The 12,272-nt window shown below is 41.2% G+C and overlaps 1 long non-coding RNA gene across 1 annotated transcript; it reads right to left on the bottom strand.

Moving 5' to 3' along the window:
• Nucleotides 1-739: 739 nt before the first annotated feature.
• LOC138407805 (uncharacterized) lies at nucleotides 740-5,784 on the bottom strand. Its single transcript, XR_011241127.1, has 4 exons — nucleotides 5,263-5,784; nucleotides 5,126-5,189; nucleotides 3,163-3,299; nucleotides 740-3,014 (listed from the first exon to the last, which is right to left on the bottom strand). It is a non-coding gene; the product is annotated as an uncharacterized lncRNA (long non-coding RNA).
• Nucleotides 5,785-12,272: the final 6,488 nt, after the last annotated feature.

Genomic DNA, 12,272 nt, shown 5'->3' with positions numbered 1-12,272 from the left:
ACATGAGTAAAAGCTATCACAAGGAATCTGGTCAAGACTTTTTCCGTTGTGCTCTGGAAATGCAGAAACCTGTGTGCTGCCACCTTGTCCACCCTCCATCTCGCTCTCTGCTCATATATCTGGCTGTGTGCATCTCTGGCCATTCCCTCGCCCTCCTTTTTACCATCTCTGACTGTCGTCTCCATCTCCAGCTCACATCTCTATATCACTCCAATTTTCTCACAGTGAGATGGAGATTGAGTGGGAGGACTGGGTTGCAGGATAAGATGGAGGTCTCAGAATGGACCAAAATAAAATCCAATTTTACCCCCAAAAAAATAAAAAATCCCTCATTGCTCACCACCCCCCTGAACTGCAGCCCCTCTCCTAACTCTCCCTGCCGGTCTTCTGCAGGTCTCACCTGCACATCTCTAGAATTTTAAAAACTGAAACACAGCAGGAGGGCAAAAAGAGAAGGACCGTGCACCCACCACCTCCTTTCTCTCACAACTAAGATTGGACACAGACCATCGCGCTTCATTTTACTTTTAAACGCAACACTTACTTCATATCATAATAGATGGAGAGGGTACAGGTGAAGCTGTGATGTCCAGACTTTAAAAAGATCCAAACTATTTTAGAAGTGAAAAAATGAAAGCATTGATTTTAGATGGAGCTTTGCAAGGTCCATGAAGGTTTGCAATGAGCTCTTCATCAGCTGACATGAAACACATCACATTGAAATTCATTAGATCTGGATTTTTATTTGGATCACAAATTGCACAAACTCATTTATATTATATAATAATATATATATACAATATTATATTACATTTCATGATTCATGAATTATTCTGTCCCGTAACAAAATTTAAAAAAAAAAAAATCCGACCCCTGCCACAGCTTCCATCCTTGACCAAAACCAAATCCCCCACCATGTTTTGTGTCGATCCGTCTTTTTGTCGCTTTTGTACAATCTTGCAAACTAAGAGAGAGAATAGAAAAGAAAAACATAACCTCTTTGGTGAAGGTAAAAACTGTGTTCATGGTGCTAATGATAAAGCAGGAGCTCTCCGCTCTGCATAACGACATCTAACTCAGCAGACAGCTCAGTGGGACTGTTGACACGAGGAAAGAAAACCAAGTGTTGAAAAATATCACATGAAAATACCAGCAAAACACATGAAGAGGAAAAGACTAAAGGTTTAAATATCTTTTCTGTTTATCTGGGTTTTTTTGGTGTTTTTTTTTTTTTTTTAGATCAGTTGATCTTTGCATCTACAGGGTTACAAAATGTACAAGGATTTCACTGATAGCAGGTTTGTTATACCGGAGTCAGATTTAGTCTTTCAGTCCCGTCTCTCATGTTGAGTTTTTTTTTTTGCACCATGCACAGCCTTCCAAAACATCCTCAGATACAGTATATATCTGGCCGGGCGAAGTGAGGATCCATCTACTTATTTTTGGAGGGTGAGCAATAAGGATCCTCTGGAGCTGTAATCTAGTTGACTGACAGCAGCGCACAATGCCTCTCTCCACACCTTACCAGAAGACATTCAGTAAAAAGCCATGCAATTCATGAGAAAGAGAACACAGGCAGGGAGCGAGGTGAGAGAAACGCACTCATCCACAAAGAGATAAGAAAGAGGGAAGAGGATGAAAGACAGTAAAGGTGGAGAGAGAAAAAAACTCTCACAAGATCTTAAATTTTCTTCTTCCTACAACATAGTTTTTGAGTTAGATCCACAGTCATCTGGGGTTTCACCCAGACTTTCTATGACTGTTTCCATTCTGCTGGTTTCAAATGAACACATCTTTCAAGACAAGCCCCCAGAGATGATGTATTCAAATAAATGGTGTCGATGATTTGTACAAGTCCAGACTTAACAGAAATAAGATTGAACCTAGTGTTGAAAAAACAGGAGAAATACAATGGAAGCAAATGCGCAGCACACTTTTCTTCAAGGCAGCTTTTCTGCAATCAAGAACTTAATATCAATTGATCCTTTTCATCAATGTTTCACATTAGACCTCCTACTGGACTGTTATAAAATTATGATTTTTCAATTGCCAAACCTATTATCCTCTAGATATTTCAAGCAAATAAGCAGAAAATAAATACACTGAATCTACAATCTTTCTGTCAAGGTGAGGGAAGAATACACAAATAGTTTTGGACTCACAGGATTTACCGCAGATATGATCATTATAGACACAAACTTTCAGGAGGATAAGGTCAGTTGAAGGAGTAAACTAGGCTCTGCAGCTACTGAGTTTGAGAGGGATATGAATTTGAGTTGGACTGGATGCACCGGGAGTCCAGAGGGACCGGGAGGAGGAGAAAACAGGAGCAGAGACGAGTACAGTTGGGGACACAGTGCAGTCCATCATACTCTGTGTGGTTAGATTTTTTCCTGTTAGACCTTATTATTCTAAGTTCCTTTTGATGCTGCAACATGGCTCACTCAATCATCAAAATTTCCATAAACTAGCAATTTTGTGCAGGATAATAAAAAAGGTATAATTCAGTGGAGGATAGCACCTTGTGTCCTCAGGCGCCCTTATCTCAAAAAAAAAGAAGAGAGAAGTATCAGCTTGCACACTGTGTGCAGCCAAATTATATTTTTGTTTGCCTCAAAGTGCAAAGCAATCTTGCAGAGACCTAACAAGTGGTGTGAAGTGCCACTTGTGTGCCAGGGTTAGGATATTTCCGCACTTCGGTTTAATCTTCCAGATGTGAAAAATGCAACACTTTGGCCGGGCTGGTGTTAGGGAATCCTGGTTGTCTCTTTATGAGTCCTGTTTTGGAGAATATGTAAGAAAATTAGTTGTCCTTAATGTAATCCAAGCATCCAGGAGATCTGCACGTAATAAATGAGGTGCAGCGTGAAGCTGGTGAGACGGTGACTTGAGTCATAAGCAGGGTATAGTCTCTGCCATCGCATGGGTGTGACTCAGGAGAAAGAAAGCTTGTTTGTTCAGGGGGCTTTTCTTCAACCATGATAAGCCGGGAGCTTACTGTCGGAGCCACTGTTCTGTAAATAGAAAACATACAAATGCTATACAAAATATCTCCAGCAGCCATATGATTAAATTCTGAACTTGTATAATATAAAACTGAGGGAATACATGATCACGTATTGTTTTCAGGAGCGTTGAACTTACAAATCCACATGTACTCACACTCTGCCACTCTGAAGAAATCTCTGTTTTACACCTGCTGTCAAAGTCCTTGCTCTCCATCCTCCTCATCAGAAAGCAGCCCACAGCTCAGCTCCACAGCGGAACAAGCAGTCAGACTCTCCTACTTGTCAATCAACCTGATGTAAAGGAGAGATATCGAGATTTCACCGACCGTGTTTCTATGTGCAGGTTGTGTCGCAGGTCAAACTAAGTCTCCGGAAATTCATGCAGCTAGTTTCTTCTTGATTGAGGGTCGTAGGTTTCACTGTGGAAACCAGTCATCCTTGTGTCAGCACAGCATTACAGAAAAAATAAGTGCAAAATGCTGAATGCATAAACCTCCTGTATGACAGAGCAGCTTTACCACAGACATACACTTTTAAATCCTGAGTGTATCTACTTGTTCCAAATGTGTTTTATTGATTTTATGAATATGGCATGCTTGATTTTGATTCCTGTCCATTGGTAGTAACCTTTTCCATTTACATGCAAAGCTGCAGCACCTCGCTTCATAAATATAACACCTGTCCAAACCATCATTTTCAGTCATCTTTCAATTCTCAACTAACCCTGTGTGTGAGTGTGTGTGAACAGATTTTCACCAAGCGTTTTGTGATCATCTCTTGATCATTTAAAACCTGACCGGTCAGGGGTGTGAGTGTGGAGGCGACGACATCCCTGCAGTTCCTACTGAGTTTATGTTGAATCATGCCCACCTGCCGAAGACGGTAAAATCTTTACGGTTAGCCACCGATCACCAGCCACCGATTTCTCCAGTACTGCTGATGGCCAATGTGACTGTCAGTGTGTTTGTGAGGGAGAGAAAGGCAAGGAGTGCTGTCCTCCTGTTCTTTCTGATGCCCTTCTGTTTTAACTTTTAACAACAAATGGCGGATTCCAAACATTATATCTGCACACCCAGCACTCTCTCTCTCTCATCGGGGGTAGGGGATGGTTGAGAGAGGATGGCAAAATTGGAAGATTGTCAGTTGATCATTAAATTTAAAGGGGATAGCTTCGCCCACTGTCCGTATACATATCTAGACTCTCTCCCTCTTAACACTTGGTAACTCAAAGCCATTCATCCTAACCCACCCACTGCCCAAGCCGACAGCTATGCACTCGCTTGTGTCTCATCCGGGTACCGCAGACTTCCCCTTGAAGTGCTTCTGTCTCTTACGCTTTTTCCGACCTGCCCTGTAACTCTGAAGATATATAGGATGGATGGGGATCTCATTTCGAGAACATACATCTTGGAAACCGAACATTTTTCATTCAACAGCAGTACTCCAAATGCTTGAGACTTCTCTTTCGTAAGCTGCAATAGAAGTTTCTTCAGTTTTGCCTTCTAGAAAAATAATGCAGTCTTGCAGGGCCCTTCAGTAATGTATACGAGCACACTGATTATTCCATATAAAACAAGATGTTCATTCTCTTTTAATTTATGATGCAGCTGAGAAAAAAACTCTCAGCTTGGCAGTGTGATAGAGATCATTAAAATTTGGCAGATTGATGTTTGTTTTGGTGCTTTGATTTACCCTTGCACTAACGGGTCAGCTCAAGTTGTGCTCAGGCGACTCACATACACAGGCCCGGTTTCGATATTTGTAAGTTAGACTGTGATTATTGTTTCTAGTTGAAGGCTTTATGAGACTTATGTCATTGTCAGCATGTCTTGGGATCAAACAGCTCTTTACCCATGCTATCACTGAAATGCACTTGGAAGTTAACAATGCAAATGGCTGGATGTATTCCACAGTACGCTTGGCAGAAACTTTAGAGGTCAATGTGGATTAAATAGCTCAAATGAAAAATCTTCTCATTTAGTTACAGTGCAGCTGGAGTTGGCATTAATCTCTTCGATTAAACACAGAACCCAGTTGCAATAAAATCCCACCGCATATTTTACTACTCAGGGGGAAAACACTACAGACACTGCTAGGCTAAATTTAACTTGCTGTACCTGTGGTTCTCACAATGGTGCATCTCCCTTCATGAGACGTGCTTATCCAGATCCATCAGAGACTCTAAAACAGATTAAAGCAGTCAGGGTAAAACAGTGAGTCCAGTAAGTGGTTGCATTTTGAAGAACAGACTTACTCTGTGCACCCTGTGTTTCAGTTTGTTGGGTGGTAAATAGTGAGATGCAGTTCTGTGCCAGGCTGAGGCAGAGAGTGCAGAAAGTGTAGCTGCAGTCTCCTGAACACAAGCCAGAGCACACGTCCACACACATCTGGCAGCAGATGTCACAGCAGCGGTCAGAGCAATATCTCCAGTCGTCGCACACACACGAGCAGCGACCAGCCAGTCGGCATCCCTCTTTACTTTGTAGGCAGGAGTTGCAAGGCTTGCAGGACTGTAACCCCATGGGCTTGCCTGTTAAAAAATACACAGACCCTGGGAGATGAGATATTGGAAGAAATCACTGTCTGGAAAAATGGTCCCCTTTTCAAGTCCAGATTTGGAATTGAGGATGTATATACAAAAGGAATTCTGAGAAGAAAAAGATCCAGATAATTGGCTGTCAGGCTGTTCCGAACCTTGTACAAGTTCCCCTGCTATCTCCAGCTCCTTTCACAGTTCTTGCTGTAAGCAGTATTTTGCTGATGTTCTCTGCAAACACTTTGACCAACTTTTATATGTAATCCCTGGTGTCATACTTTGCCCCCCGAGGCCTTGCGCCATTCTGCTCCATCATCTCCCACGTTCATGAGACAAGGACTGATGTCAGCCCGAACAGCGATTCAAGGAAGAAATTTACCCTTCAAAAGAGCATGACATCCTTAAATGTCACTATCAACAGAGTTTTTCTCTGTTTGCTCAAACCTCAAATGCTCATAACACCAAGGAAGCAGTTTTTTCTGTTTTGACTGTGAAATTATACAGAGAGGCTCTCTCTCAGATCAACTCGTCACGGGGCCTCCGAGATAGAGATGGTGGTAAGCAAGGATAATGAGAAATGCAGCGCAAATGAGGGGGCACTGATATAATTACAGGAAAAACACTAGCCATCCATCTGAACAAATAAAGATACTGATATTGTGCCAGATGTTTTTTTTTTCTTTATTTTATATAAAGGAGAAAAGATTGTCTAGAGATATTGTACAATAACTGAAATTATGCTTATTTTGTAACAATAGCTAATAAACCTGCAGGGTAAGTCCCCCCTTGAATAAAGGAAAATAAAAGACTCTTTATTCACTGTTTGTTCAGGGGATGTAAAACAGACACTCTGCATGTCACATTGGCAACACAACCTAATCACAACATGCAGCTAACCAAAATAATCCATGCCGACCGTCATGTCATACATAAAAAGACCAGACGTATCTACACAAATACCTAGAAGCAGCAATTAGAAATGTGTAAGTGCAGTCATAAAGGAAAACGAGTGGTTTGCCCAGTACGTTTCACAACGAAGTAATTTGGATTACTGGAGTAGGAATATCCAGGGTAATTGAGTTCATTAATTACACTTAGTCGAATACAGCTGCGCTGTTAAAAGGCTGTGAATCAACGTTATCGTCATTTCGGAGGCTGTAGTGTTTGTTTGCACTGTATGATTTTACTATTTGAAATATCTTAATACTAAACTATAGGATATTATTGTTTATGAAACCCCCACTTAGAAATCGCTTGTAAATAAAGCTGGACTCCTTACAGTTTTTAATCATTATCACAACATTAAACATATTTACAACACAAATCGACAAAGTTGATGGATCAAAGTTTAAAATTGACTCTCTGTCTGTGGCAGATGCTGCATTTAATGTTATTAAGTGTTCAGCTGTCTTTGAAAAAAAAAAGAAAAAGTTATCGGCTCTTTTCAAAACCCCAATGATCCTGTGATTAAAAGTTCTCCTCAGGAAACAGATGCCATTATATTTTTACTTACAAACTGTATTCGCATAGGAGCTAGACTCATCACGGTTAATCAAGAACGGAGAACAGGCTACATCTGTTCACATGGCAGCTCTCCTGACGTTTTATTATTTCCCTTCCTTCTTCTCTCTGTCATTCTGTCTTTTTCTGTCTTTCACCCTCATCTTCCTTTTACACACACATACACGCACAGACACACACACATAGTCCTCCTTGCTCCCTATAACACAAATGTCAGCAGGCTGAGTGTGACAGGTGAACGACAGTGAAGCAGATTTGACCTTGATGACTCTGAGAGTGAAGTGACAGTAATAAAAGTCTGTAGTGAGCTATTGTTGGCCCTGGGGCATCCATTAATGAACGATATGAAACAGTGGTGAGATTCTGGGACAGGCAGGGGAGGCAGAATGATGGAGGACAGGTGGCAGCAGCCCACACAGCCCTCACCTGCGATGAGCTCAGCGTGCACATATATAGCACAGGGCGCACACTTTAACATACAGTCCATGCGGCACCTACACCCAGACGGCTGCATCAAGACGCAAATGTGCACACATGCATATGAGCAGTGTACAGGTGTCCAACCACACAACCACCTACAAACTCCATGTGAAGACATTTTTGTCAAATGGCTTTTTTCACTCTAGAATAAATCACCAGCGATTTCATTACATTATTCATGTGCTAAGTAGATCCCTTTGCACCTAAGGGCGACTTACATGTTTTTTACACCTCCCACTCACTCTGACTCCCATACCCGGATCATGCACATGATACAAACCCCAGTGACAATTCAGCTTAATCCCCATCTTCCTCTGCTGCAGTGCATCCTGTCAGTCAATTGTTGTGAGTGTGGAAATGAGGCCATTTTGGGGATTTGAGCATCTTATATATTCAAAGCACTGAAAGTGCAGCACAGTCTCGAGGTTCTTTCAATAGAGTAGAATTTGTTGGTCTTTTCAGCTGATATCCAGATGATTATAGATAATGAATTGATAGGAGCTTTCAGTGTCAGACCACTAATGGAATGCAGTACTTAACCCCCATAATCCCTCTGTGCCCTTCACTTAGTGTCAGGATAATCAGTTTACTGCTGCTGACACCTTCTTCACACACACACACCCACACACACACACACTGTGCCTACTCATGTGGATGCATTGACATAATGTATGTATAGATATACGTGAGAAGGAGGCCGAGTAAATTAAAATTAAAAAAAACCTTTACAAGTAGTTCTTTGTTTAATTCTTAGCCAGTGGCGGGATCCTTCTAAACCCGGGGCCGATTAAATGTCCAACATCCATGCACAATTCCCGATTCAGCAAGATGCACAAGTCATCCCTTGTTTAATGTTAGTTCTATATCTTTGAGTAAAGCTAAATGTCATTGAATATACTTAGCAAATTGTTCCTTGTTCACATTCCAAAAAGTTTAGAAAACATTTTTCAAATTGAAATTAAATCTTCATATTTATTGTTAGTATTGGAAGGAAGTGAGTAGTCTATTTAAACAAAACAAAAAAAGATTATTGACAGGACAGGGGCACTTCATAGGTTTGTAGTGTTCCTGCACATAAAGGCGAAGCACTTCACATCCCACTGGGCTGTTTAGCAGTACAGACAAACACAGGTTTAGATATACGTTGTTTAAATTTTCAGCTGCTGTTTTAAGGAAGGAAGTGCATTCAACCTGCTTGTGAGACCTTGTGGGCAAACACAATGCAACAAATACTGAATTAAAAAATAACTTGTTTGCTCAAAACACCTTTAGTGACAGATGTTGCTATGAAGGAGCACAAAGTGTTTCTGTAAGAAGAAATCATTCATATTCATAATTATATTTTCATTAATGGAATTTCCCTTTGATCTCTTGATGGAGTCTATAGACATTAGCAGTGCTGGTCTTGAAATGATTTAGAGACAGAAGAGACATCTTCTCTCAGACAGTCCTTCAGCTCAAGAGCGGAGTAAATGTGACCTGGATGAGGATTCCTGTGGAGCTCACTTGACGGAACTCCAGGGGTTAAAGGTTTTCATTAGACAGTGAAAAGGATGATTGGTTAGTGAGGGTCAGATCAGAATCAAAGAAGTGAAACTAGTCGAAATCAGAGAGGTTGAAATGAATAGCAGCAGGACTCAAAGTCAACTTTCCCTCTTTGAATGGGAAAGTGGTGTCAGACTTCTCTGCCCCTGTATGAAATATGCATACATTAGAAAAGAGTCTCAGTCTGTCATTGTGATTGAACTTTCAACAACTTTTGCTACTCCCCTTCAGGAATAAGAGGCATCCTGGGAAATCACATGTTATGAAGTTATAATTAAAGGTCCATCCTTTCAGTACTAAGGCTAACAGTGCTTGGCATGATGTCCACAATGTTTTTTTCCACAAAATTCATTTGGAGTATGGTTCCAGATAAGCATTGAGTAACAGTTCAAACAATAAAAAACACTGAGAGATTTACTGAAGCTGTCGGGGAAGATATGGCAATGCAGGTTGATATATGGCAGTGGGGAGGGCACATTACGAAAGAGGCGACTCCAGCATTTCATCGAGATTGGCAAGACACTTATATTTTACCATAGCCATCCCCCAAGGCCTCAGCTCCAGCACCTCACATCGCTATATCATGCACATCAACTAGTTGGAAAGCAAGATCTAATTGGCAGCCAGCTTGTCACATTCAGGGGTGACAAAGTGAGGAAAAAGAGGGGGAGGGAGGAAAAAGATGTTCTCAGGTAGGTATTAGTGAAATAACTTGTGCAATTCATCCTAAGAAAATTTGTACAGATATTCATGGCACTCCGATGATAAATCAAAATGACTCGCAGCGAGCCAATGACTTTTCATCTGGTTATTTTGTGCAGGTCAGTTTTTTGCCACTTATAATGAATGAATCTACTTGATGGATTGGAGTTTAATTTTGAACAGACATTAATGGTTCACAGACAGGATATTGGTGATCCTCTGACTTCTCCTGAAGGGTTTTTCCTTATGGGTTTTTTTGTGTAAATTACTAACAGTTATTGGATGGATTATCATAAAATTGGGTGCAGACATTCATGCCGCCCTCAGGATGAATCCCACTATTCCAGAAATCATGGTCTGTCTGTTTCTATGTGGCTTGCATAACTTGAGAACCGTTCATTTAATCAGCTTCCTACTTGGAATGTGAATTTTAAAGTGCCCAAGGAAGAGCTGTGTTTCATTTGGTTCAATTTGGAAAAACGATTTGTTCAATATTAATAAACACTGAATAAACAGGCGACCAGCGCTCTGTAGCAGCAGTGGCTGGGACTCATCAATGTAAGTAAAGCTATCAATCATGACAACAGTGTGTTCTTGGCAAAGGCCATGGCAACGACAACTGATTCTCCACTGCGGGTCCCGTGTAAGTTCTTCAACTTAAACAACAAGATATATTGTTTGTAACTGCCCTTCAGCAAGAGGATCCTCAAGGCAGGATGATAAATTGATTTGGGTTAAGATTATGGTCTGAGATAAAATAAACATTCAAAGTTGGAAAAAACATCTAGGTTTGGATTAAAATTACCTCATTACAAGTTATAACTACTTGGATACAGTTAGTCAGAGACTGTGGTCATGGTAACAAAAAAACCAATGCTGAATTGCAATAAAGAAAATAAAGACGTTGTCCGTGTTCATTCCTTCACCTTAATTAAAAAACGGCACAGAGTCTGCAATCAATGCGATGCTGCCAAGTGGACCAATCACAGCTCTTGGGGAGGTGCATGCCAAGTATAGCGTAAGGCTCTGCGTAGGGTACACGTCTATGCGTAGGCTACGGCGTAGCTTTGATGCAGAAGCATGAATTGGATTTAAGTCCTCTGACCAGTAGACCTCTCTGACACTTATTAACCACTGAGCAGCAGACTATATGAAAGTTTAACACCTTGCTTGAGGGCACCAGTTGCTGACAAATGTAAGAAGTGTTCTTACTTTCTTCCCCTTTCAAGTCCTCCTGCATCTCTAGAGATTTGAGTGGGAAGTAGCTTCTTTAACTTTTATGCAACAGTCACTAAAGGACAGACTAGCCATCTGGAAGGTGGGAGAGTTTTGACTCCACTAGCACTGATATGAAAAACGAAAGAATTAAACAGCCCATCCCGTTTGGCCCTCCTGATTTAGACTGGCCCACTGGGTCCGCAGAGATGAGCGTGCGCAGAGGTCATCAATTTACATGATCTCAGGAGTCTCATCTTTTTCATTGTCAACTTTACTTTGGGTCATTGCTACCAAACCTGCAAGTTTGTAAGAAGGGCAGCAACAGGTGGGCACATGTCACATGTCTAGCTGTCGTCAAGTGTGGTAGGATTTCCTCGATGCCAAAGTTTTCATTGTCAAGTGTGGCCTCTAAATCAGCTGTGTCCAAACGTGAGTCTCATTTTGTCATTTCAAGAATTCACAGGAATCAGGGTAAAGGCTAATTTGGATTATCCAACAATGATGTCTTATCGATACAGCTTCATCCAATTGTTTCTGTGGAAAAGGTAGTTCAAGAATATTTAACTGAAGTAAATTAAATTCTGTGCATTCCAAATAAAACATGTGACATCAAGGCTTGAATATTTTTCCCTTTCAAAACTCATCCTGCGGTTGTAGATAAGATAATTGAGAGACAGTTGACAAGGGAGTGTTCTAAGTTAAAACATTTAAAACAGTGATGCAAGCAGTATATTTAAGTGTTGTTTATCAGCTCAGCACAGACAACAACTTCACCCTCCAATTGCCAGCTGGAAACTAACTACAGCATTTGCCCCATCACCTGTGAGGTATCAGGTGGAGTTGATGCTGTGAGCTACGAGGGAGAGGTGCTATGACAGGCTTTTCATAATGACTGATGCCATTTGCTGCACTTTCATTTAGTGTTCAAAGTGATGGACAAATGCCGAGAGAGTGCCAAGGGACTGTGCCATCAAGATGTCTTTTTGAATGAGTGTTTCTGGCACTTGACAAGCTGGTGGGGTGTTACCGTCTCCTTCTTGGCCACGGCGAGGCGAGGCGATTGATTATGATTGGTTTCTCAGAAAGTAGTCAAGCTGCAACATTGACTTTGTAATGTGTGTTGACATGGAGATCAACTGGGCCTACTCAAGCAGCTGGTAATTAATGAAGCACAAAATAACGACTGCTTGTGGCCGCACAATTCCCCATTCCCTCTCATTAAGCACAACGCCCACTCATGGCTGCACTTGTGTGGCAACAAA

Source organism: Paralichthys olivaceus, chromosome 5, assembly GCF_024713975.1.
Source record: "Paralichthys olivaceus isolate ysfri-2021 chromosome 5, ASM2471397v2, whole genome shotgun sequence".
Taxonomy (NCBI): Eukaryota; Metazoa; Chordata; class Actinopteri; order Pleuronectiformes; family Paralichthyidae; genus Paralichthys; species Paralichthys olivaceus.
The sequence above is the reverse complement of the archived record's forward strand: the minus strand, read 5'-3'. Positions and strand labels throughout refer to the sequence as shown.